The 24,793-nt window shown below is 40.5% G+C and overlaps 1 protein-coding gene across 1 annotated transcript in view; it reads right to left on the reverse strand.

Moving 5' to 3' along the window:
- The window catches only part of LOC147003679 (vomeronasal type-2 receptor 116-like), a 114,099-nt gene that overhangs the window by 47,283 nt on the left and 42,023 nt on the right, over positions 1-24,793 (reverse strand). The window lies entirely within an intron of this gene.

Here is a 24,793-nt window from a genome sequence, read left to right on the forward strand (position 1 = left end):
ATATTCATGAGGGAAATTGGTCTGAATTTCTCTATCTTTTTTGGATCTTTTTGTGGTTTAGGTATCAGAGTAATTGTGGCTTCATAGAATGAGTTGGGTAAAGTTCCTTCTACTTCTATTTTGTGGAAAGTTTTTGCAGAACTGAAATTAGATCTTCTTTGAAGGTGTGGTAGAACTCTGCACTAAACCCATCTGGTCCTGGGCCTTTTTTGGCTGGGAGACTATTAATGAATGCTTCTGTTTCTTTAGGGCATATGGGACTGTTTAGCTCGTTAACCCGAATCTGATTTAACTTTGGTACCTGGTATCTGTCCAGAAATTTGTCCATTTCTTCCAGGTTTTCAAGTTTTGTTGAGTACAGCCTTTTGTAGAAGAATCTGATGGTGTTTTGGATTTCTTTAGGATCTGTTGTTATGTCTCCCTTTTCATTTCTGATTTTCTTAATTAGGATGTTGTCCCTGTGTCCTCTAGTGAGTCTAGCTAAGGGTTTATCTATCTTGTTGATTTTCTCAAAGAACCAACTCCTTGTTTGGTTAATTCTTTGAATACTTCTCCTTGTTTCTACTAGGTTGATTCTCCAATCCTTTTTATCTCAGTGTGCATTCAAGAGATTCTGTCACACCAGCTCTGCTAGAGCATTCCAGCACACTCAGAATCATGTTGTGTTCCTCCACTGTCATTAAAATGTTCAACATAAGATAACGCTGTTCTACAGCCTGCTCTATACCAGTCTCATCAGGAGAGAGCTGGTCTCACAGGAGTGCTCTCGCTCTCAGTCTCAGAAATGAAATTATCACATTATCTACAATAACTATCTAAAGGGAGACCTGTCAGGGATTCAAAGGGCACAGGAACAGTGGAGAAGATGGGACAGGATTATTCTAGTCACCAAATGCACCAAGACCTATGTCTGTTCCACAGTCCAGTGTACACAGGTTCCACCAGGAGAGAGTTGGTCTCCTAGGAGTGCTGACACAGAGTTGCAGGAGCACAAGAGGGAGAAGCTCAAGCCAGAGACAGCAAAAACAACTAACAGAAGAGATCATCAGATTGTGAAAGGCAAGCAAAAGAACATTAAGAATTGGCAATAAAGCTGTTCCTCAACTTATTCCAGCCATTTCCTAATTCAATCACAGGGATCCCCAATTTCAGTCCATTGGTTGGATGTAAGTATTTGCATCTCTCACAGTCAAGTGCTTGTTGGGCACCATGGAAGACAGCTATGCTAGAGATTTTAAAATCATTTCTAGAGTTAACAATTAAATTGGTTTTAACTTGTTTTAGTCACTGTTATGAGATTCTTATTCTACTATAATTATTAAAGTCTCAACTAGCTAGGACCCTAGAGATTTCTCAGAGCCAGCAACCAGGCAACATACACTAGCTCTTTTTTGGACCCAGACAAATACAGCCAAGGACTACCTGGTCTTGTATCAGTGAGAGAAGATATGCCTAACCCTTGAGACATGAGTCCCCAGGGAGTAGGGAAGCCTAGTTGGGATAGGTGGAGTGGAGGTTATTGGTGAAAATGAGGGGATGCAATGGGTGGGCGGGTGGAGTTAGGCGGGATAGACAGGGTGGTGGGTATTTTCTCTTGGATACAGTGAGCAGGAGACAATGTTGAGGACCTGATGGAGGGTGTGCCAGGAAGGGAATATGATGGGTCTGTAAAAATGATTGAAGATAAATATTAAAAATCCAAGTATCTACTTGGATATTCTTCTGTGTAGACCAGCACCACTGAATAATCATTAAGAAAGTTAGTGTTTAGGGAAGCCTTTTTTCTTTTATGTGAGAAGTTGAATAAACTCTCTTGACATACAAACAAATGGATGTTTCTTTTAAATCATATATATTTTATAAATATAATTGGAAAGTCCTTTAAGCAACATATTTGGCATTAAACTTAAAAAATATTAAAGAAAAAGGCAAAACCCATCCCATTACCTTCCATTCATTTACCGGTGAATGTTTAATATGTAACATCTTATCATCTGCCACATGTACCAGTCCTTGTATTAGCTAATAAATGTTATTGTGGTTGAATTTATGAAGTCATCTTTAGTCTTTAATATGTGAGGGTTATTGCAGTTAGTATTGAAAGAAGGTCAAGAAGAGTTTGTGATCTGATTTTCAGTGAACAACCTTGTAATTAGACAGTAATTTTCAAAGAGATTTCCATCCTGTTCTTTCTCATCTCTGTCTCTCTGTCTCTGTTTATGTCTCTCTCAATCTTCTTCTCATTCTCTCTCTCACCCCTACTTCCATCTGTCCAGTTTTTTCCCTCATTCCCATTTTCTCTCTGTATATATTGGCCCTCAGTGTAGTATTTAAGTCATACAATATTACACTTGTCCTGATGTGATTAGAGTTTCTTACACCAACATGAAAATTTCAAACCATTTCATAAACTGAACAGAATGCACTGGTGGCCATGGAGGCTGAGTACTCAGTGCAAGGATTTTCTGTGTTCAGGAAAATTCAAAGTCTGCATGAGACATGGCATAACAAGTTATTCTATGTATTTGGCACTGATATCTTGATTGTGATATTGCCTGTCCTGATAGGTATCTTTATAAACCAATTTTAAAGCAATCTGAGATGGTCACAGTCTATGCATGTATGCATACATACATACAAATTTTACTTGTATTAAAAATGTGGTCAAAACTGTGTGTATTTTAGTGTGTTGATGCATGTAGTGTTCTGTGTGTGTGTATACATCTTGTTATGTCATATATATATGTGTGTTATGTCATATATATACACACACACCAATTTTGAATTCAGAAGAAGTTGTTTGATAACCACGGATATCAATACAATAGGATTTAATGTGTTCTATGTGAGTCCTGGAAATAGTAGTCAATTCTTTAAGAACTGAGTTCCTGGCCCAGGGAGTCTCTGGCCACCCAAAATGACCCACACAGATTTCCCCACGGGATCCTAAGACCTCTGGTGAGTGGAACACAGCGTCTGCTCCAATCCAATCATGCAGGACCTGAGACTGCATTAATTAAGGAAGCAGATAACCCGGATGTGAGGCAGCCTTCATTAAAGGCTTAAAGATAGCTCTCAGGGTCACTGTGCCTCCTCTCATTCTCTGGTAGTATTCCCAGAAGAAGGAGATAAGGAATTAGAGTCTGAACATGAGAGAAAGAAAATATGTTTTAGAAAAGCAGTTATCCCCTGTTTGGGATCTTTTAGCAAAACAGAGAAAAAATGAAAATAAGCTATTTCAGAGCTCTCTTGGAGACATAAGGAAAGTGGGAGACGTCCTAACTTTCTCTCTGGCTCCTATGGAGATTTTCTTAGCTCTGGTTAAGATATCTGTTCCCTTTAAGACACCAAGTTATATTCTCTATCTGTCTATTGTCTATTTTTGGTGCACCAAATTGTCCATGTGTCTGTTGATTCATATTTGTTTTTCGTTTGGATGAATGAATGATTGTTGTTCTGTGTTTCATGTTAAAAAATAAAACTTTATCTGCTAGCTGTCCATCTTTTGACTTGTTAAAAAAAAAAAAAAAAAAAAAAACAGCCTCGATTTATACAGCAGGAAGCGCTGTGGCTGGGAGTCAGCTCTTAAAGGGGCAGGCAGCCTTTTGATTGTAACAGAAAGTTAGCTTAAAATTTGGAACTCATGGTTGGAGTCTTTCTAAACAACATAAACAAACACAAGAAAACAAGTCTCTAAGGATACTTCAACATAGGGATAATCTTTGAGCCAAGACTCTGGCAGAGTGTTCAGATTGAAAAAAGTTTGCATTTGGGTTGAGGCAGACCTCAGAGGGGAGCAGCCTTGTGTGGCACTTCTCAGAGCCTTATTACAGACCTAGCCAGATGTTGTTCTAAATAAAATTTAAATTCAAAAGTTTATAAAAGTTCAATTAGGCTGTGAAATTTATCAATACATTGCGATCTGACTTGCCTACTCTATATAAAGTTATAGTGTACAGAGTTTGCTTACATGTACAAGTGTCCTTTCCTTGTTCCAAACAGCCATTAATTTGGTTATTGCAGAATATTGATGTTTGATCTATTACATACCATCATATAAAGTAAAATTGATAATCATTATCCCAAGATAAGTTAAAAATTTATAAATTCATGCATGCATGCATCCCATTTACTGTGTTTACAAAATAGCCTTTATAAGAGAGAAAAGTGTATGTAAATTGAATCACGTGCTTATCCTGTTTCAGCACAGATAATTAAATTGTGTGCTGAAGATGGTGTTTAAAAATGTTGAACAATCAAACTTTAAGTTGTATATTAATAGTTAATATTATATCTCAGAGCTTACAATTGCTTATGCAACTTATAAGAAAAAAATACTGTTTCTTTAAGAAAATTGTTTTTGGGCAGTTAAGAAATTGTCCTAAGTTGCCTGGAGAAGTCCCCCAGGATTTGCTTTTGTGTTATAGAAGTTTACATAAAGCTTTAATTAATAAAGATTACAGATAGCTCCTGAAAAGTTACAAACTCAAGATTCTTATATTTATTTGGGTTTTAAAAGATAGTTATTTGCAGAGACAACTTAAATACTTTTTCTAATTTCTGATTAATAAATAAATAAATTATACACAAGTGATTATAATGACTTTTCAAGCATTCTAGTTACAATCTCTCTTCAAGAGAAACAATTGAAAGGTAATTAGTCACTGTTCATGTTATATTAAAACTGACTAACAGCACAACCCTCTTCCGGTCAGAAAAGCACCGGGGCAGCTGGGGCGCAGGGTCTGCTGACACTCGCCAGCTCCCCACAACACCCGCCACAGGATCTTAAGACTTCTGGTGAGTGGAGCACAGCTTCTGCTCCAATCCAATTGCGCGGGACCTGAGACTGCATTAGTTAGGGAAGCAGAAACCGGCCTCATCCGGCTGGATCAGCGCCAGGGTAGCGGGAGCGCAGGTTGCCTGACACACCCGCCAGCTACCCACGACCCCCGCCTCAGGATTTTGGGACTGCTGGTGAGTGGAACACAGCTTCTGCTCCAATCCAATTGCGCGGGACCTGAGACTGCATTAGTTAGGGAAGCAGAAACCGGCCTGAGTAGGGCCACAGGCCTCATCCGGCTGGATCAGCGCCAGGGTAGCAGGAGCGCAGGGTTGCCTGACACCCGCCAGCTACCCACGACCCCCGCCGCAGGATTCTGGGACTGCTGGTGAGTGGAACACAGCTTCTGCTCCAGTCCAATCACACGGGACCTGAGACTGCTCTGGTTGGGGAGAGAGAAATCCGGCCTACATAGGGCCACAACCCTCTTCCGGTCAGAAAAGCACCGGGGCAGCTGGGGCGCAGGGTCTGCTGACACTCGCCAGCTCCCCACAACACCCGCCACAGGATCTTAAGACTTCTGGTGAGTGGAGCACAGCTTCTGCTCCAATCCAATTGCGCGGGACCTGAGACTGCATTAGTTAGGGAAGCAGAAACCGGCCTGAGTAGGACCACAGGCCTCATCCGGCTGGATCAGCGCCGGGGTAGCGGGAGCGCAGGATTGCCTGACACCCGCCAGCTACCCAAGAACCCCTCCGCAGGATTTTGGGACTGCTGGTGAGTGGAACACAGCTTCTGCTCCAGTCCAATCACGCAGGACCTGAGACTGCTCTGGTTGGGGAGAGAGAAATCCGGCCTACATAGGGCCACAACCCTCTTCCGGTCAGAAAAGCACCGGGGCAGCTGGGGCGCAGGGTCTGCTGACACTCACCAGCTACCCACAACACCCGCCACAGGATCTTAAGACTTCTGGTGAGTGGAGCACAGCTTCTGCTCCAATCCAATTGCGCGGGACCTGAGACTGCATTAGTTAGGGAAGCAGAAACCGGCCTGAGTAGGACCACAGGCCTCATCCGGCTGGATCAGCGCCAGGGTAGCGGGAGCGCAGGGTTGCCTGACACACCCGCCAGCTACCCACGACCCCCGCCGCAGGATTTTGGGACTGCTGGTGAGTGGAACACAGCTTCTGCTCCAATCCAATTGCGCGGGACCTGAGACTGCATTAGTTAGGGAAGCAGAAACCGGCCTGAGTAGGGCCACAGGCCTCATCCGGCTGGATCAGCGCCAGGGTAGCGGGAGCGCAGGGTTGCCTGACACCCGCCAGCTACCCACGACCCCTGCCACAGGATCTTGGGACTGCTGGTGAGTGGAACACAGCTTCTGCTCCAGTCCAATCACGCGGGACTTGAGACTGCTCTGGTTGGGGAAAGAGAAATCCAGCCTACATAGGGCCACAACCCTCTTCCGGTCAGAAAAGCACCGGGGCAGCTGGGGCACAGGGTGGGCTGACACTCACCAGCTACCCACAACACCCACCACAGGATCTTAAGACTTCTGGAGAGTGGAACACAGCTTCTGCTCCAATCCAATTGCACACGGGACCAGAGACTGCATTAGTTAGGGAAGCAGAAAAACGGCCTGAGTAGGACCACAGGCCTCTTCCGGCTGGACCAGCACCGGGGTACCGTCAGCTACCCACGACCCCCGCCACAGGATTTAGAGACTGCTGGTGAGTGGAACACAGCTCCTGCTCCAATCTTTAAATAGTGACAACGATAACAACTAACCCCAGAGATTACCAGATGGCGAAAGGTAAACGTAATAATCTTACTAACAGGAACCAAGACCACTCACCATCATCAGAACCCAGCACCCCCACTTCGCCCAGTCCAGGGCACCCCAACACACCGGAAAAGCTAGACACGGATTTAAAAGCATATCTCCTGATGATGATAGAGGACTTCAAGAAGGACTTTAATAACACACTTAAAGAAATGCAGGAGAACACTGATAAAAAGGCAGAAGACAATAAAGAGGAAGCACAAAAATCCCTTAAAGAATTGCAGGAGAACACTGCTAAAGAGTTACAAATCCTTAAAGAAAAACATGATAACATAATCAAACAGGTAGAAGTCCTTACAGAAAAACAGGAAAACACATCCAAACAGATGATGGAAATGAACAAAACCATACTAGACCTAAAAAGGGAAGTAGACACAATAAAGAAAACCCAAAATGAGGCAACACTGGAGATAGAAACCCTAGGAAAGAAATCTGGAACCATAGATACGAGCATCAGCAACAGAATACAAGAGATGGAAGAGAGAATCTCAGGTGCAGAAGATTCCATAGAGAACATCGGCACAACAATCAAGGAAAATGTAAAATGCAAAAAGATCCTAACTCAAAACATCCAAGAAATACAGGACATAATGAGAAGACCAAACCTACGGATAATAGGAGTGGATGAGAATGAAGATTTTCAACTCAAAGGACCAGCAAACATCTTCAACAAAATTATAGAAGAAAACTTCCCAAATCTAAAGAAAGAGATGCCCATGAACATACAAGAAGCCTACAGAACTCCAAATAGACTGGACCAGAAAAGAAATACCTCCCGACACATAATAATCAGAGCAACAAATGCTCTAAATAAAGATAGAATACTAAAAGCAGTAAGAGAAAAAGGCCAAGTAACATATAAAGGCAAGCCTATCAGAATTACACCAGACTTTTCACCAGAGACTATGAAAGCCAGAAGATCCTGGACGGATGTTATACAGACACTAAAAGAACACAAATTCCAGCCCAGGCTACTATACCCAGCCAAACTCTCAATTAACATAGATGGAGAAACCAAAGTATTCCACGACAAAACCAAATTCACACATTATCTCTCCACGAATCCAGCCCTTCAAAGGATAATAACAGAAAAAAACCAATACAAGGACAGGAACCACGCCCTAGAAACAACAAGAAGGTAATCCCTCAACAAACCTAAAAGAAGACAGCCACAAGAACAAAATGCCAACTTTAACATCAAAAATAACAGGAAACAACAATTACTTTTCCTTAATATCTCTTAATATCAATGGACTCAACTCCCCGATAAAAAGACATAGACTAACAAACTGGCTACACAAACAAGACCCAACATTTTGCTGCTTACAGGAAACTCATCTCAGAGAAAAGGATAGACACTACCTCAGAATGAAAGGCTGGAAAACAATTTTCCAAGCAAATGGCATGAAGAAACAAGCTGGAGTAGCCATTCTAATATCTGATAAGATTGACTTCCAACCCAAAGTCATTAAAAAAGACAGGGAGGGACACTTCATACTCATCAAAGGTAAAATCCTCCAAGAGGAACTATCAATCCTGAATATCTATGCTCCAAATACAAAGGCAGCCACATTCATTAAAGAAACTTTAGTAAATCTCAAAGCACACATTGCACCTCATACAATAATAGTGGGAGACTTCAACACACCACTTTCACCAATGGACAGATCATGGAAACAGAAACTAAACAGGGACACAGTGAAACTAACAGAAATTATGAATCAAATGGATCTGGCAGATATCTACAGAACATTCTATCCTAAAACAAAAGGATATACCTTCTTCTCAGCACCTCATGGTACCTTCTCCAAAATTGACCACATAATTGGTCACAAAACAGGCCTCAACAGATATAAAAATATTGAAATTGTCCCATGCATCCTATCAGATCACCATGGACTAAGGCTGATCTTCAATAACAAAATAAATAATAGAAAGCCAACCTTCACGTGGAAACTGAACAACACTCTTCTCAATGATACCTTGGTCAAGGAAGGAATAAAGAAAGAAATTAAGGACTTTTTAGAGTTCAATGAAAATGAAGCCACAACATACCCAAACTTATGGGACGCAATGAAAGCATTTTTAAGAGGAAAACTCATAGCTCTGAGTGCCTCCAAAAGGAAACTAGAGAGAGCACACATTAGCAGCTTGACAACACACCTAAAAGCACTAGAACAAAAGGAAGCAAATTCACCCAAGAGGAGTAGACGGCAGGAAATAATCAAACTCAGGGGTGAAATCAACCAAGTGGAAACAAGAAAAACTATTCAAAGAATCAACCAATCAAGGAGCTGGTTCTTTGAGAAAATCAACAAGATAGATAAACCCTTAGCCAGACTCACTAGAGGGCACAGGGAAAGCATCCTAATTAACAAAATCAGAAATGAAAAAGGAGACATAACAACAGATCCTGAAGACATCCAAAACACCATCAGATCCTTCTACCAAAGGCTATACTCAACAAAACTGGAGAACCTGGATGAAATGGAGAAGTTCCTAGACAGATACCAGGTACCAAAGTTGAATCAAGATCAGGTTAATGATCTAAACAGCCCTATATCCCCCAAAGAAATAGAAGCAGTCATTAATAGTCTCCCAACTAAAAAAAGCCCAGGACCAGATGGGTTTAGTGCAGAGTTCTATGAGACCTTCAAAGATGATCTAATCCCAGTTCTTCACAAACTATTCCACAAAATAGAAACAGAAGGTACTCTACCCAACTCATTCTATGAAGCCACAATTACTCTGATACCTAAACCACAAAAAGACCCAACAAAGATAGAAAACTTCAGACCAATATCCCTTATGAATATTGATGCAAAAATCCTCAATAAAGTTCTTGCTAACCGAATCCAAGAACACATCAAAACAATCATCCATCCTGACCAAGTAGGTTTCATCCCAGGGATGCAGGGATGGTTCAATATACGGAAATCCATCAACGTAATCCAGTATATAAACAAACTCAAAGACAAAAACCACATGGTCATCTCCTTAGATGCGGAAAAAGCATTTGACAAGATCCAACACCCATTCATGATAAAAGTCTTGGAAAGATCAGGAATTCAAGGCCCATACCTAAACATGATAAAAGCAATCTACAGCAAACCAGTAGCCAACATCAAAGTAAATGGTCAGAAGCTTGAAGCAATCCCTCTAAAATCAGGGACTAGACAAGGCTGTCCACTTTCTCCATACCTATTCAACATTGTACTTGAAGTCCTAGCCAGAGCAATTCGACAACAAAAGGAGATCAAAGGGATACAAATTGGAAAAGATGAAGTCAAAATATCACTTTTTGCAGATGATATGATAGTATATATAAGTGACCCTAAAAATTCCACCAGAGAACTCCTAAGCCTGATAAACAGCTTCGGTGAAGTAGCTGGATATAAAATTAACTCAAACAAATCAATGGCCTTTCTCTACACAAAGAATAAACAGGCTGAGAAAGAAATTAGGGAAACAACACCCTTCTCAATAGTCACAAATAATATAAAATATCTTGGCGTGACTCTAACTAAGGAAGTGAAAGATCTGTATAATAAAAACTTCAAGTCTCTGAAGAAAGAAATTCTAGAAGATCTCAGAAGATGGAAAGATCTCCCATGCTCATGGATTGGCAGGATCAACATTGTAAAAATGGCTATCTTGCCAAAAGCAATCTACAGATTCAATGCAATCCCCATCAAAATTCCAAATCAATTCTTCAACGAATTAGAAAGTGCAATCTGCAAATTCATCTGGAATAACAAAAAACCTAGGATAGCAAAAACTCTCCTCAAGGATAAAAGAACCTCTGGTGGAATCACCATGCCGGACCTAAAGCTCTACTACAGAGCAATTGTGATAAAAACTGCATGGTACTGGTATAGTGACAGACAAATAGACCAATGGAATAGAATTGAAGACCCAGAAATGAACCCACACACCTATGGTCACTTGATCTTCGACAAGGGAGCTAAAAACATCCAGTGGAAGAAAGACAGCATTTTCAACAAATGGTGCTGGCACAACTGGTTGTTAACATGTAGAAGAATGCGAATCGATCCATTCCTATCTCCTTGTACTAAGGTCAAGTCTAAGTGGATCAAGGAACTTCACATAAAACCAGAGACACTGAAACTTATAGAGGAGAAAGTGGGGAAAAGCCTTGAAGATATGGGCACAGGGGAAAAATTCCTGAATAGAACAGTAATGGCTTGTGCTGTAAGATCGAGAATTGACAAGTGGGACCTCATGAAACTACAAAGCTTCTGCAAGGCTAAAGACACCATCAATAAGACAAAAAAACCACCAACAGATTGGGAAAGGATCTTCACCTATCCTAAATCAGATAAGGGACTAATATCCAATATATATAAAGAACTCAAGAAGGTGGACTCCAGAAAGTCAAATAACCCCATTAAAAAATGGGGCTCAGAACTGAACAAAGAATTCTCACCTGAGGAATACCGAATGGCAGAGAAGCACCTGAAAAAATGTTCAACATCCTTAATCATCAGGGAAATGCAAATCAAAACAACCCTGAGATTCCACCTCACACCAGTCAGAATGGCTAAGATCAAAAATTCAGGTGACAGCAGATGCTGGCGAGGATGTGGAGAAAGTGGAACACTCCTCCATTGTTGGTGGGACTGCAAGCTTGTGCAACCACTCTGGAAATCAGTCTGGCGGTTCCTCAGAAAATTGGACATAGTACTACCGGAGGATCCAGCAATACCTCTCCTGGGCATATATCCAGAAGATGTCCCAACCGGTAAAAAGGACACATGCTCCACTATGTTCATAGCAGCCCTATTTATAATAGCCAGAAGCTGGAAAGAACCCAGATGTCCCTCAACAGAGGAATGGATACAGAAATTATGGTACATTTACACAATGGAGTACTACTCAGCTATTAAAAAGAATGAATTTATGAAATTCCTAGCCAAATGGATGGACCTGGAGGGCATCATCTTGAGTGAAGTAACACAATCACAAAAGAACTCACACAATATGTATTCTTTGATAAGTGGATATTAGCCCAAAACTTAGGATACCCAAGATATAAGATACAATTTGATAAACGCATGAAACTCAAGAAGAATGAAGACCAAAGTGTGGACACTGTGCACCTTCTTAGAATTGGGAACAAAACACCCAGGGAAGGAGTTACAGAGACAAAGTTCGTAGCTGTGATGAAAGGATGGACCATTTAGAGACTGCTGTATCCAGGGATCCGTCCCATAATCAGCTTCTAAACGCTGACACCATTGCATACACTAGTAAGATCTTGCTGAAAGGACCCAAATATAGCTGTCTCTTGTGAGACGATGCCGGGGCCTAGCAAACACAGGAGTGGATGTTCACAGTCAGCTATTGGATGTATCACAGGGCTCCCAATGGAGAAGCTAGAGAAAGTACCCAAGGAGCTAAAGGGATCTGCAACCCTATTGTTGGAACAACATGATGTACTAACCAGAACCCTGGAGCTCTTGTCTCTAGCTGCATATGTGTCGAAAGATGGCCTAGTCGGCCATCAATGGAAAGAGAGGCCCATTGGACTTGCAAACTTTATATGCCCCAATATAGGGGAATGCCAGGGCCAAAAGAATGGGAATGGGTGGGTAGGGAAGTGGGGGGCGCTATGGGGGACTTTTGGGATAGTATTGGAAATGTAATTGAGGAAAATATGTAATAAAAATATTAAAAAAAAAAAAAACTGACTAACAGTTCAGTATCTAAAATTTTGATGAAAATACAAGATTGTATTTTGATGTGCGAGCAACCTTTTTATATTCAACCTATTAGAGCACATACATCATTACCTGGCTCCTATTCAAGAGAAAATTTTCTAAGCTGAATTTATCCACTGGCAAGAAAGACTATACAGATAAGTCCTAGCTGTTTATTTTGTAAATCTAAATAGTATATATGACTGATGCTTCCTAAAAGCTCTATGGTTTTAGGCTGAAAATCCACCCTAGAAACAAATGTTCTGTTCTTGTTAGTCAGAAACATTCATGACCTACACCTGGCATCAAGGCAACCGACTCCCACAGGCTATGTCCTGGGGAGGACACGAAATGTACATGAAGGCCTCTATCTCAAACCGGTCATTAAGTAACTAAGAAAATTAAAACTTCTTTAAAAAACAAAAACAAAAAGGGGGGATAGAGGCCATGACGCCAGGGATGGCTCTATCCCTTATAATATTTACTCTTAATATAATGCTGGGAGATCACCAGATGAAAGGCACAGACAATGGCCTCAATGGCTCAATGAAATGGTCAAGTGGAAAAATGTCCTTGATAATAAATGATATGGCCCAGATCCTATCTTAATAGGATCCAGGGGAGCTATATATGTTTTTCCACAGGAGGAAGATAATCCCTTTTGGATTCTGGAGCACCTCACTTGAAAAATCCAGCTCTCGGACGATGAGTCACAAAACAAGATCTCAAGACATCGATGGATCATACTCCTCATGCTGGAGATTCTGGTTCCTAGTATATCTGGAGAGTTTAGATGAGGAATTATGTCAACTTTCCCTCTTCCTATGCCAGTAATGCATAATGCACAAATATTTCCATGCCTTTTTACTACAGATAAAGAACTAGGACTTTCCTATTTGCCTTTAGATGAACAGATTCAGGCTTTGCAAGAAAATAGAACTTTCTTCATACAGGGAAGCCTGTGCTTTGTACTAATTTCTTCACTGCAAGATAAGAGTCAATGCATATCCTTGTATAATCAATCAGCAGCCTGGTTAAAAAGGGCCTCTTTTGGCGGAGCGGCTTTTGTCATGAAGGCTGATGCCATAGTTATAAGAGGATGGTGGCCCAGCCGAAAAGGTGGAAGTTCTGGAAATAAGCCACCTTCACAACCTAGAATGGCACCCTTTTGCAAGGAAGGGTCCATGGAAGATGTAACGCTACCTTGGACAGGCTGCCAAGCTAAAAAATATATTTGGGCAGTAGAGAAATATTTTTCCTTTTCACCATATATTAGTAGAGAGTTTAATGATACTTTTGTTGGATATGATTTTAGTACTGTAGATCCCCTCTGACCTAATAGTAACCCTTTTGATCAGTGGTTGCTTTGTGGGGTTAATGGAAGCTGTACTGATCTCGCCCCCATGGCTATGATTGGAGGAGGTTCTAGTGAGAAAGGAGAAATGACCTTTGATTGGAGAAGTACCCCACGCCAGAATGAAAAACAGGGTTCAAATTTTAAATGGACTATATTCAATGTTAAATATAAAAAACAAAAAGAGGTAAATTTTACTGCCACCCCGGTATGTGTATGGCCCCCGTTTTTATGGGTGGTAAGTAAAACAAGCTTGAATCAGAATCAGGTAGAGATAGATTGCTCACAAGAAAAATGCTTTTATGCCCTATGCTGGGATGCCAATAAATATCCTTTTGCTTTGGTTACCCGCATTCCTAGATTTGTACCTGTCCCTGTAGATGCCCCTAATAGCTTGAGTTTGTTTCGAAAGAAAAGAAGTTTTGGTATATCTGCTACTATAGTTGGATTGGTGGCCACAGAGGCGGTTGCAGCCTCTGTCACGGCCTCGGCACTCGCTCTATCTACTAGTATTCAAACAACACAAACTATTAATGAGCTTTCTATGATGGTCACAACGGCTTTAGATAAACAAGCCACAGCCAACTCACAAATACAAGGAGGGTTGATGCTGATAAATTAGTGCATCAACTTAGTCCAAGAGCAGGTGGATATTCTTTGCAGTTGGCTCAATTGGTTTGTGAATACAAGATGCCTGGTCTTTGTGTTACTTCTGTTCAGTTTGAAAATCTTACAAGACCAGCAAATCTATCAAAAACTTTGTCTCGCTATATGTTACAGAATTGGACAATGGAATTTGAGCAAAAGCTTCAAGAGTTGAGAGTTGCTATTGTACAGGTGAATTCTATGCGTCTCGACCCTTCACTGATGAAGGTCTTCTCCACCTGGATTTCCTCTGCATTTTCCTACTTTAAGGAGTGGGTGGGGGTAGGCTTGTTTACTGTGATCCTATGCAGTGGAGCATTGCTTTTTCTCTGGATGGTCTGTAAACTTAAGGCCAAACAAAAAGGGACAGGATGGCAATAACCCAAGCACTTGCAGCACTAGAACACGGTGCCTCCCCTGGTATATGGTTATCTATACTTAAGCAATAGGTCGCTGGCCGCTCAGCTCTTTCACCCTACGAGGCTAGTCTCATTGCACAGGATAGAGTGAGTGTGCTTCAGCAGCCCAGGAGAGTTGCACGGCTAAGCACTGCAGTAGAAAGGCTCCGCGGCATAAAATGCGCCTATTCTAGGGAGACATGTCATCTTATATGAAGGTTGAGTGTCCAATTGTCCTTCCCCCAGGAAAAAACCACACGGGAGCAGACCAAGACCCCTCCGGGTAATAGGCCTGGGAAGAGGTTTTGTGTAAAGCCCCTATTTTTGCACACTGGGGATTTGACCTCTATCTCTACTCTCAATATATGGGTGGCCTATTGCTCTTAAATAAAAGGGGGAGATGTGAGGAGCCGCCCTTGCAATCGCCATTACAAGATGGCGCTGATATCAGGTGTTCTGACTAGTAAACAAGTAGTCTGCGCATCTATTGGGGTAATTTTCTATGCCTTGTGCCCTGCCTGTCCCGTGGCATCATCTGGGCTGATAGTGAGCAACCAGTCAGGATCTCCAACCACACTTTGTGGGTTATAAAAGGACTGAGTTTCCTGTATTTGAGGTCTTCATGATAATTATCAATAAAGCTTTGCCATAGAAGGATCCGGTTGTCTGAGTGTGTTTTGTGGGCGAAACATTACAAGGACACCCGGACTGATCAGGGGCACAAGTCCCTTTCAGTCCACTGCAGCACCGGGGTTTCTGGTCTGGAGAATCTCCAAACACCCGAAAGGGCCCACACAGAATCCCCCATGGGATCCTAAGACCTCTGGTGAGTGGAACACAGTGTCTGCTCCAATCCAATTGTGCAGGACCTGAGACTGCATTAACCAGGGAAGCAGAATACCCGGCCTAATCAGGGGCACAAGTCTCTTCTGGTCCACTCCAGCACCTGGGTTCCTGGTCCGGGGAGTGTCCGGACACCACCAAGGTCCTCACAGGACCCTTCACGGGATCTTAAGACCTCTGGTGAGTGGAACAAAACTTTTGCCAGGAGGCAGGTTCAAACACTAGATATCTGGGCACCTTCCATGCAAGAGGAGAGCTTGCCTGCACAGAGTACTCTGACCACTGAAACAAAGGAGAGATCTAGTCTCCCAGGTCTACTGATAGAGGCTAACATAATCACCTAAGGAACGAGCTCTAACCAGAGACAACTATAACAGCTAGCTCCAGAGATTACCAGATGGCAAAAGGCAAATGTAAAAATCCTACTAACAGAAATCAAGGCCACTCACCATCATTAGAACGCAGCATTCCCACACCACCTAGTCCTGGGCACCCCAACACAACAGAAAACCTAGACCCAGATTTAAAAGCATATCACATGATGATGGTAGAGGACATCAAGAAGGACTTTAATAACTCACTTAAAGAAATACAGGAGAACACTGCTAAAGAGTTACAAGTCCTTAAAGAAAAAGAGGAAAACACAACCAAACAGGTAGAATTCCTTAACGAAAAACAGAAAAACACATCAAAACAGGTGATGGAAATGAACAAAACTATACTAGACCTAAAAAGGGAAGTAGACACAATAAAGAAAACCCAAAGTGAGGCAACGCTGGAGATAGAAACCCTAGGAAAGAAATCTGGAACCCTAGATGCGAACAACAGAATATTAGAGATGGAAGAGAGAATCTCAGGTGCAGAAGATTCCATAGAGAACATCGGAACAACAATCAAAGAAAATACAAAACACAAAAGGATCCTAACTCAAAACATCCAGAAAATCCAAGACACAATGAGAAGACTAAACCTACAGATAATAGGAGTTGATGAGAATGAAGATTTTCAACTTAAAGGGCCAGCAAATATCTTCAACAAAATTATAGAAGAAAACTTCCTAAACCTAAAGAAAGGAGATGCCCATGAACATACAAGAAGCCTACAGAACTCCAAATAGACTGGACCAGAAAAGAAATTCCACCCAACACATAATAATCAGAACAACAAATACACTAAATAAATTTGGAATATTAAAAGCAGTAAGGGAGAAAGGTCAAGTAACATATAAAGGCAGGCCTATCAGAATTACACCAGTGTTTTCACCAGAGACTATGAAAGCCAGAAAATCCTGGACAGATGTTATACAGACACTAAGAGAACACAAATGCCAACCCAGGCTACTATACCTGGCCTAACTCTCAATTACCATAGATGGACAAACCAAAATATTCCACGACAAAACCAAATTCACACATTATCTTTCCATGAATCCAGCCCTTCAAAGGATAATAACAGAAAAAAACAAACAAGGACAGAAATCACAGCCTAGAAAAAGCAAAAAAGTAATTCCTCAACAAACCAAAAGGAAGACAGCCACAAGAACAGAAAGCCAACTCTAACAACAAAAATAAAAGGAAGCAACAATTACTTTTCTTTAATATCTCTTAATATCAATGGACTCAATTCCCCAATAAAAAGACATAGACTAACAGACTGGGTACACAAACAGAACCCAACATTCTGTTGCTTACAGGAAACCCATCTCAGGGAAAAAGAAAAACACTACCTCAGAGTGAAGGTAGGATAATCATTTTCCAAGCAAAGGGTCTGAAGAAACAAGCTGGAGTAGCCATTCTAATATCTAACAAAATCGACTTCCAACCCAAAATAATCAAAAAAAAAAAAACAAGGAGGGGGCACTTCATACTCATCAAAGTTAAAATCCTCCAAGAGGAACTCTCAATTCTGAATATCTATGCTCAAAATACAAAGGCAGCCACATTCATTATAGAAACTTGAGTAAAGCTCAAAGCTCACATTGCACCTCACACAATAATAGTGGGAGACTTCAATAAAACACTTTCACAAATGGACAGATCATGGAAACAGAAACTAAACAGGGACACAGTAAAACTAACAGAAGTTATGAATCAAATGTATCTGGCAGATATCTACAGAACATTCTATCCTAAAACAAAAGGATATACGTTCTTCTCAGCAGCCCCATGGTACTTTCAACAAAATTGACCACATAATTGGTCACAAAACAAGCTTCAACATATACAAAAATATTGAAATTGTCCCATGCATTCTATCAGATCACCATGGACTAAGGCTGATCTTCAATAACAAAATAACTAATAGAAAGCCAACATTCACGTGGAAACTGAACAACACTCTTATCAATGATAACTTGGTCAAGGAAGGAATAAAGAAAGAAATTAAGGACTTTTTGGAGTCTAATGAAAATGAAGCCACAACATACCCAAACTCATGGGACACAATGAAAGCATTCCTAAGAGGAAAACTCATAGCTCTGAGTGCCTCCAAAAAGAAACTAGATAAAGCACACATTAGCAGCTTGTCAACACACCTAAAAGCTCTAGAACAAAAGGAAGCAAATTCACCCAAGAGGAGTAGAGGGCATGAAATAATCAAACTCAGGGGTGAAATCAAACAACTGGAAACAAGAAGAACTATTCAAAGAATCAACCAATCAAGGAGCTGGTTCTTTGAGAAAATCAACAAGATAGATAAACCCTTAGCCAGACTCACTAGAGGGCACAGGGGAAGCATTCTAATTAACAAAATCAGAAATGAAAAAGGATATATAAAAACATATCCTGAAGAAATCAAAAACACCATCAGATCCTTCTACAAAAGGCTATACTCAACAAAACTGGAGAACCTGGATTAAATGGAGAAGTTTCTAGAAAGATACCAGGTACCAAAGTTGAATCAAGATCAGGTTAATGACCTAAACAGCCCTATATCCCCCAAAGAAACAGAAGCAGTCATTAATAGTTTCCCAACCAAAAAAAACCCAGGACCAGATGGGTTTAGTGCAGAGTTCTATCAGACCTTCAAAGACCTAATTCCAGTTCTTCACAAACTATTCCACAAAATAGAAACGGAAGGTCCTCTACCCAACTCATTTTATGAAGCCACAATTACTCTGATACCTAAACCACAAAAAGACCCAACAAAGATAGAGAACTTCAGACCAATTTCCCTTATAAATATCTATGCAAAAAATCATCAATAATGTTCTTGCTAACCAAATCCAAGAACAAATCAAAACAATCATCCATCCTGACCAAATAGGTTTCATCCCAGGAATGCAAGGATGGTTCAATATACGGAAATCCATTAACGTAATCCAGTATATAAACAAACTCAAAGACAAAAACCACATGATCATCTCTTTAGATGCGGAAAAAGTATTTGACAAGATCCAACAACCATTCATGATAAAAGTCTTGGAAAGATCAGGAATTCAAGGCCCATACCTAAACATGATAAAAGCAATCTACAGCAAACCAGTAGCCATCATCAAAGTAAATGGTGAGAAGCTTGAAGCAATCCCTCTAAAATCAGGGACTAGACAAGGCTGCCCACTTTCTCCATACCTATTCAACACTGTACTTGAAGTCCTAGCCAGAGCAATTCGACAACAAATGGAGATCAAAGGGATACAAATTGGAAAAAATGAAGTCAAAATATCACTTTTTGCAGATGATATGATATAATATATAATTGACCCTAAAAATTCCCCCAGAGAACTTCTAAACCTGATAAACAGCTTCAGTGAAGTAGCTGGATATAAAATTAACTCAAACAAATCAATGGCCTTTCTCTACACAAAGAATAAACAGGCTGAGAAAGAAATTAGGGTAACAACACCCTTCTCAATAGTCAGAAATAATATAAAATATCTTGGCGTGACTCTAACTAAGGAAGTGAAAGATCTGTATAATAAAAACTTCAAGTCTCTGAAGAAAGAAATTATAGAAGATCTCAGAAGATGGAAAGATCTCCCATGCTCATGGATTGGCAGGATCAACATTGTAAAAATGGCTATCTTGCCAAAAGCAATCTACAGATTCAATGCAATCCCCATGAAAATTCCAACTCAATTCTTCAACGAATTAGAAAGTGCAATCTGCAAATTCATCTGGAGCAACAAAAAGCCTAGGATAACAAAAACTCTTCTCAAGGATAAAGAACCTCTGGTGGAATCACCATGCCGGAACTAAAGCTTTACTACAGAGCAATTGTGATAAAAACCGCATGGTACTGGTATAGTGACAGACAAGTAGACCAATGGAATAGAATTGAAGACCCAGAAATGAACCCACACACCTATGGTCACTTGATCTTCGACAAGGGAGCTAAAACCATCCAGTGGAAGAAAGACAGTATTTTCAACAAATGGTGCTGGCACAACTGGTTGTTATCATGTAGAAGAATGCGAATTGATCCATTCCTTTCTCCTTGTGCTAAGGTCAAATCTAAGTGGATCAAGGAAGTTCACATAAAACCAGAGACACTGAAACTTATAGAGGAGAAAGTGGGGAAAAGCCTTGAAGATATGGGCACAGGGGAAAGATTCTTGAATAGAACAGCAATGGCTTGTGCTGTAAGATCGAGAATTGACAAGTGGGACCTTATGAAACTGCAAAGATTCTGCAAGGCAAAAGACACCATCGATAAAAAAAAAAATCACCAACAGATTGGGAAAGTATCTTCACCTATCCTAAATCAGATAAGGGACTAATATCCAATATATATAAAGAACTCAAGAAGGTGGACTCCAGAAAATCAAATAACCCCATTAAAAAATGGGGCTCAGAACTGAACAAAGAATTCTCACCTAAGGAATACCGAATGGCAGAGAAGCACCTGAAAAATGTTCAACATCATTAATCATCAAGGAAATGCAAATCAAAACATCCCTGAGATTCCACCTCACACCAGTCAGAATGACTAAGATCAAAAATTCAGGTGACAGAAGATGCTGGCGAGGATGTGGAGAAAGAGGAACACTCCTTCATTGTTGGTGGGATTGCAAGCTTGTACAACCACTCTGGAAATCAGTCTGGCGGTTCCTCAGAAAATTGGACATAGTACTACCGGAGGATCCAGCAATACCTCTCCTGGGCATATATCCAGAAGATGTCCCAACTGGTAAGAAGGACACATGCTCCACTAAGTTCATAGCAGCCTTATTTATATTAGCCAGAAGCTGGAAATAACCCAGATGCCCCTCAACAGAGGAATGGATACAGAAAATATGGTACATTTACACAATGGAGTACTATTCAGCTATTAAAAAAATGAATTTATGAAATTCCTAGCCAAATGGATGGACCTGGAGGGCATCATATTGAGTGAGGTAACACAATCACAAAGGAACTCACACAATATGTATTCACTGATAAGTGGATATTAGCCCAAAACTTAGGATACCCAAGATATAAGATACAATTTGATAAACGCATGAAACTCAAGAAGAATGAGGACCAAAGTGTGGACATTGTGCCTCTTCTTAGAATTGGGAACAAAACACCCATGGAAGGAGTTACAGAGACAAAGTTTGGAGCTGTGATGTAAGGATGGACCATCTAGAGACTGCCATATCCAGGGAACCATCCCATAATCAGCTTCCAAACGCTGACACCATTGCATACACTAGCAAGATTTTGCTGAAAGGACCCAGATATAGCTGTCTCTTGTGAGACTATGCCAAGTCCTAGCAAACACAGAAGTGGATGCTCACAGTCAGCTTTCGATGGATCACTGGGCTCCCAATGGAGAAGGTAGAGAAAGTACCCAAGGAGTTATAGGGATCTGTAACCCTATAGGGGGAACAACATGATGAATTAACCAGTACCCCGGAGCTCTTGTCTCTAGCTGCATATGTATCGAAAGATGGCCTAGTCGGCCATCACTGGAAAGAGAGGCCCATTGGACTTGCAAACTGTATATGCCCCAATACAGGGGAATGCCAGGGCCAAAAGAATGGGAATGGGTGGGTAGGGAAGTGGGGGAGGTATGCGGGTCTTTTGGGATAGCATTGGAAATGTAATTGAAGAAAATACATAAAAAAAAATTCACCCTCTAAGTTATGTGTAGAATGCCGGTATTTTGAAGACTTCCCCAGATTTCATGTCTTTGCTCTGGGTGCTATGGTAGATATTAAGGAATATACTTCAGCCAGTGCAGAATACCAGCATGCAGAAAATCAAGAAAGTGGCTTAATTGAATATGTCAGGGAGATTCCTAGCCAAGAATGCCACAGTGTAGATCACCAAGGCAAGTTTGACCTGTTATCCCAAGACAGAATAAAGTGCACTAATCTTGGTGCATTCTATGATATGGGCTTGTTCAAAGTGTCAATAAATATTGTCCCGTCCTTCAGGACCTAGTTATTCTGTAGGTCGAGGAGGTCCTAGGCCTGCAAGAGATGCGGGAGGAGAAAGGGGAGCAAGACCAAGCAAAGAGTTGTCAAGGTCTGTTTAATGCAGGCTAGGAGCCTGATTATAAGCACACAGTGAGAGAAAATAGGGAGGGGTCGCGGGGGTATAATAAAATACAGAGAAAGGAATGGACATCTGGGGCGAATGCTGATTCTCGTAGCTTATCTTGGAATGTCGGCCCTAAAAAGGTCCCGGCGGACTTCAAACATTCTGCTGTTTATCTTGGAGTACCTGTCCTGACTAAACAGTTCTGGGCACCAAATGGAGACATGGAGGAGGTGGTAAAGCTGCCTTAATCTAAGCAGTTCTTTGTGCCCAGTGAAGGAGGGAGTGAAGCTGGCAGTCTCAGGCTCCAGGTGGAGGCAATGAAGGAGGGTTTGACATAATTCCCTTCAAAGGGTCAGGCGGATATTTAGGGTGAGAGTTACTGGTGCAACCTAGTTTCCCACAGTTTGGTCTCTCACAAATTATCAGCAGAGAGAATGGAAATCCCCAGCCTGATTACATAGAGAATAATTATTATGCGGAACAAATGGGAATGAAAGATTTGGATATCAGTAAAACGAGTATGTACCTCATTTGTCTTCCAGTGACTATGACTTAAAACCACATACTAATAGTTTTGGCCAGCACAACCTAAGAGCAAGAGGAATTTATACTCAAAATATTATTTACTGCAGGCTTCATCAGTCAGAGTTTGAATGTCCAATTAGGAGGATGGAGCACAAAAAATGAAATTTTATTCACATTAGAATGACGTATTTTAATGAACAGTTAACTAGAAGTCACAAGTATCTTCCGGTGGTTATTAAAAAGATCTTGTGGTCCATTTGGGAATGTGTGTAAACACAGTGTAATTAAGACAAAGCCATCTCTAAAGTATCTTCATGAGTGAGAAATACCACAGATTTGTGAATGTGTGTGTCTGCTCTATGTTGGCATACTTGTGTGATGGTTACATCACACACTAGTCCATAAATTATGGAGAAAGGAAATTGTTGCTAGTACAGTTTCAGTATTCTTATTGACAGTCCATGCTACTTAAGTGTGTTTACAAAGCCTATATATATATGTATATATATATATATACACATATATATACATATATATATGTATGTTTGTACATATATATATGTGTGTGTGTTTGTACAAATATGTATATGTGTATATAAATGTGATTTTTATGTATGTATCATAAATCACATTTATACAAACACACACACATATATACAAATATATAGTACATATAAGCATATGTATACATAAACACACACACACACACACACACACACACACACACACACACATATATATATATATACCCATTTGTCACACAAGTATTAGTATGACTTTGGTATACAGCAAGGATTTAGTTTCATAGTACATATCATCTTTACAGTGAATCAAATGAATCCATCATTTCTTTGTCTATCCACTCTATTATGTTGATAATATCAAACAGCATGTACAGAAATCACAGATTTTGTAAATTATAAAACTATTATGAATTGAACTAGATTGATAAACTCACATGAACTAATATCATGTGTGATGCATTTAAGCATTTCAGTTACTGTGTATTTAGTGCTTCCTATGGTATCACTAAAATTTTTATGAATTCTGTCCCTATGAGAGCTGGAAATCCTGTATTTTATTGGGGCAAGACATGGAATAGGTTTCACAGTCTGAATATACCAGCCCAAACACGCTGACAAACAAAGCAATATTAAGTGGAATCTTAATGGTTTGTGTGTGTGTGTGTGTGTGTGTGTGTGAGATTGTGTGTATGTGCGTGCATGTAAACATAAAAAAATGATCATTAATTTGGAAATTGTGTCTTATATGTGTGCAAGGAGAATATAAGTGTGAGAGATGAATGTTGTAAAATTATGATATTAATCTTTGAAACCAGTAAAAATAGTAATAACATGCACTCAGTCGCATCCTCATCTGACAATAGCATCACTGAGCTCTTGAGTCTTTTTAATAAGTAGCAATAACCCTATCATTAATTTGGAAACTTTCTCTATATTATTTTTTATTTTGTTTATTTACATTTCAAATGTTATACACGTACCAGGTTTCCCCTCTAAATGCCCCCAATTTCATCCCCCTTCCTTTGCCTCCAAAGAGATGCTCCCATACCCACCCACCCACTCCCTTTTATTTATTAGAAACCCTACATCTCCAGGGGCAAAAAGAAGACCCTACATTCTGATTGTATTGGCTTTAAGATCAGTCATCCACTTCTCATTCAAAAATTTACATCTCTGTTAGACTTACACTTTAGTATAGTATAGTGAAGATGATATTGATTAATTTCCATGTAGAAAAAAAAAAACAACAAAAATCAAACAAGAATGGTGAAACAGAATGAATGTGTTCAGCAATCTTACCCCATTCATCAGATGTAATACCTACTGTAACAAGCTTAAGAAATGTTCTGAAAGATCTAATAAGCTGCTGAAAGAGTCAGATGGGGATATTTAAACTCATCCATTTGACAGAAGCTGCTGATCCTTGTGTTTGAATTGGGTAAAAGCTGGAAGAAGCTGGGGAGGAGGGTGACCCTAGAGAAGGTCCAGCAGTCTCCACTATCCTTTAACCCTGAAATCTCTCAAACACTGGGCCACCAAACATGTATCATACATCAGTTGCTATAAGGTCCCTATCACATATACAGCAGAGGACTGACAAGTCTGACTCAGTTCAAGAAGATGCACCTAACCCTCAAGGGACTGGAGGATCCAGGTAATGTGGAGGTCTGGGGGTGTGGAGTAAGGGGGGGG

This window comes from Mus caroli, unplaced genomic scaffold (assembly GCF_978045245.1).
Source record: "Mus caroli unplaced genomic scaffold, Mus_caroli_1 scaffold_8, whole genome shotgun sequence".
Lineage (NCBI taxonomy): Eukaryota > Metazoa > Chordata > Mammalia > Rodentia > Muridae > Mus > Mus caroli.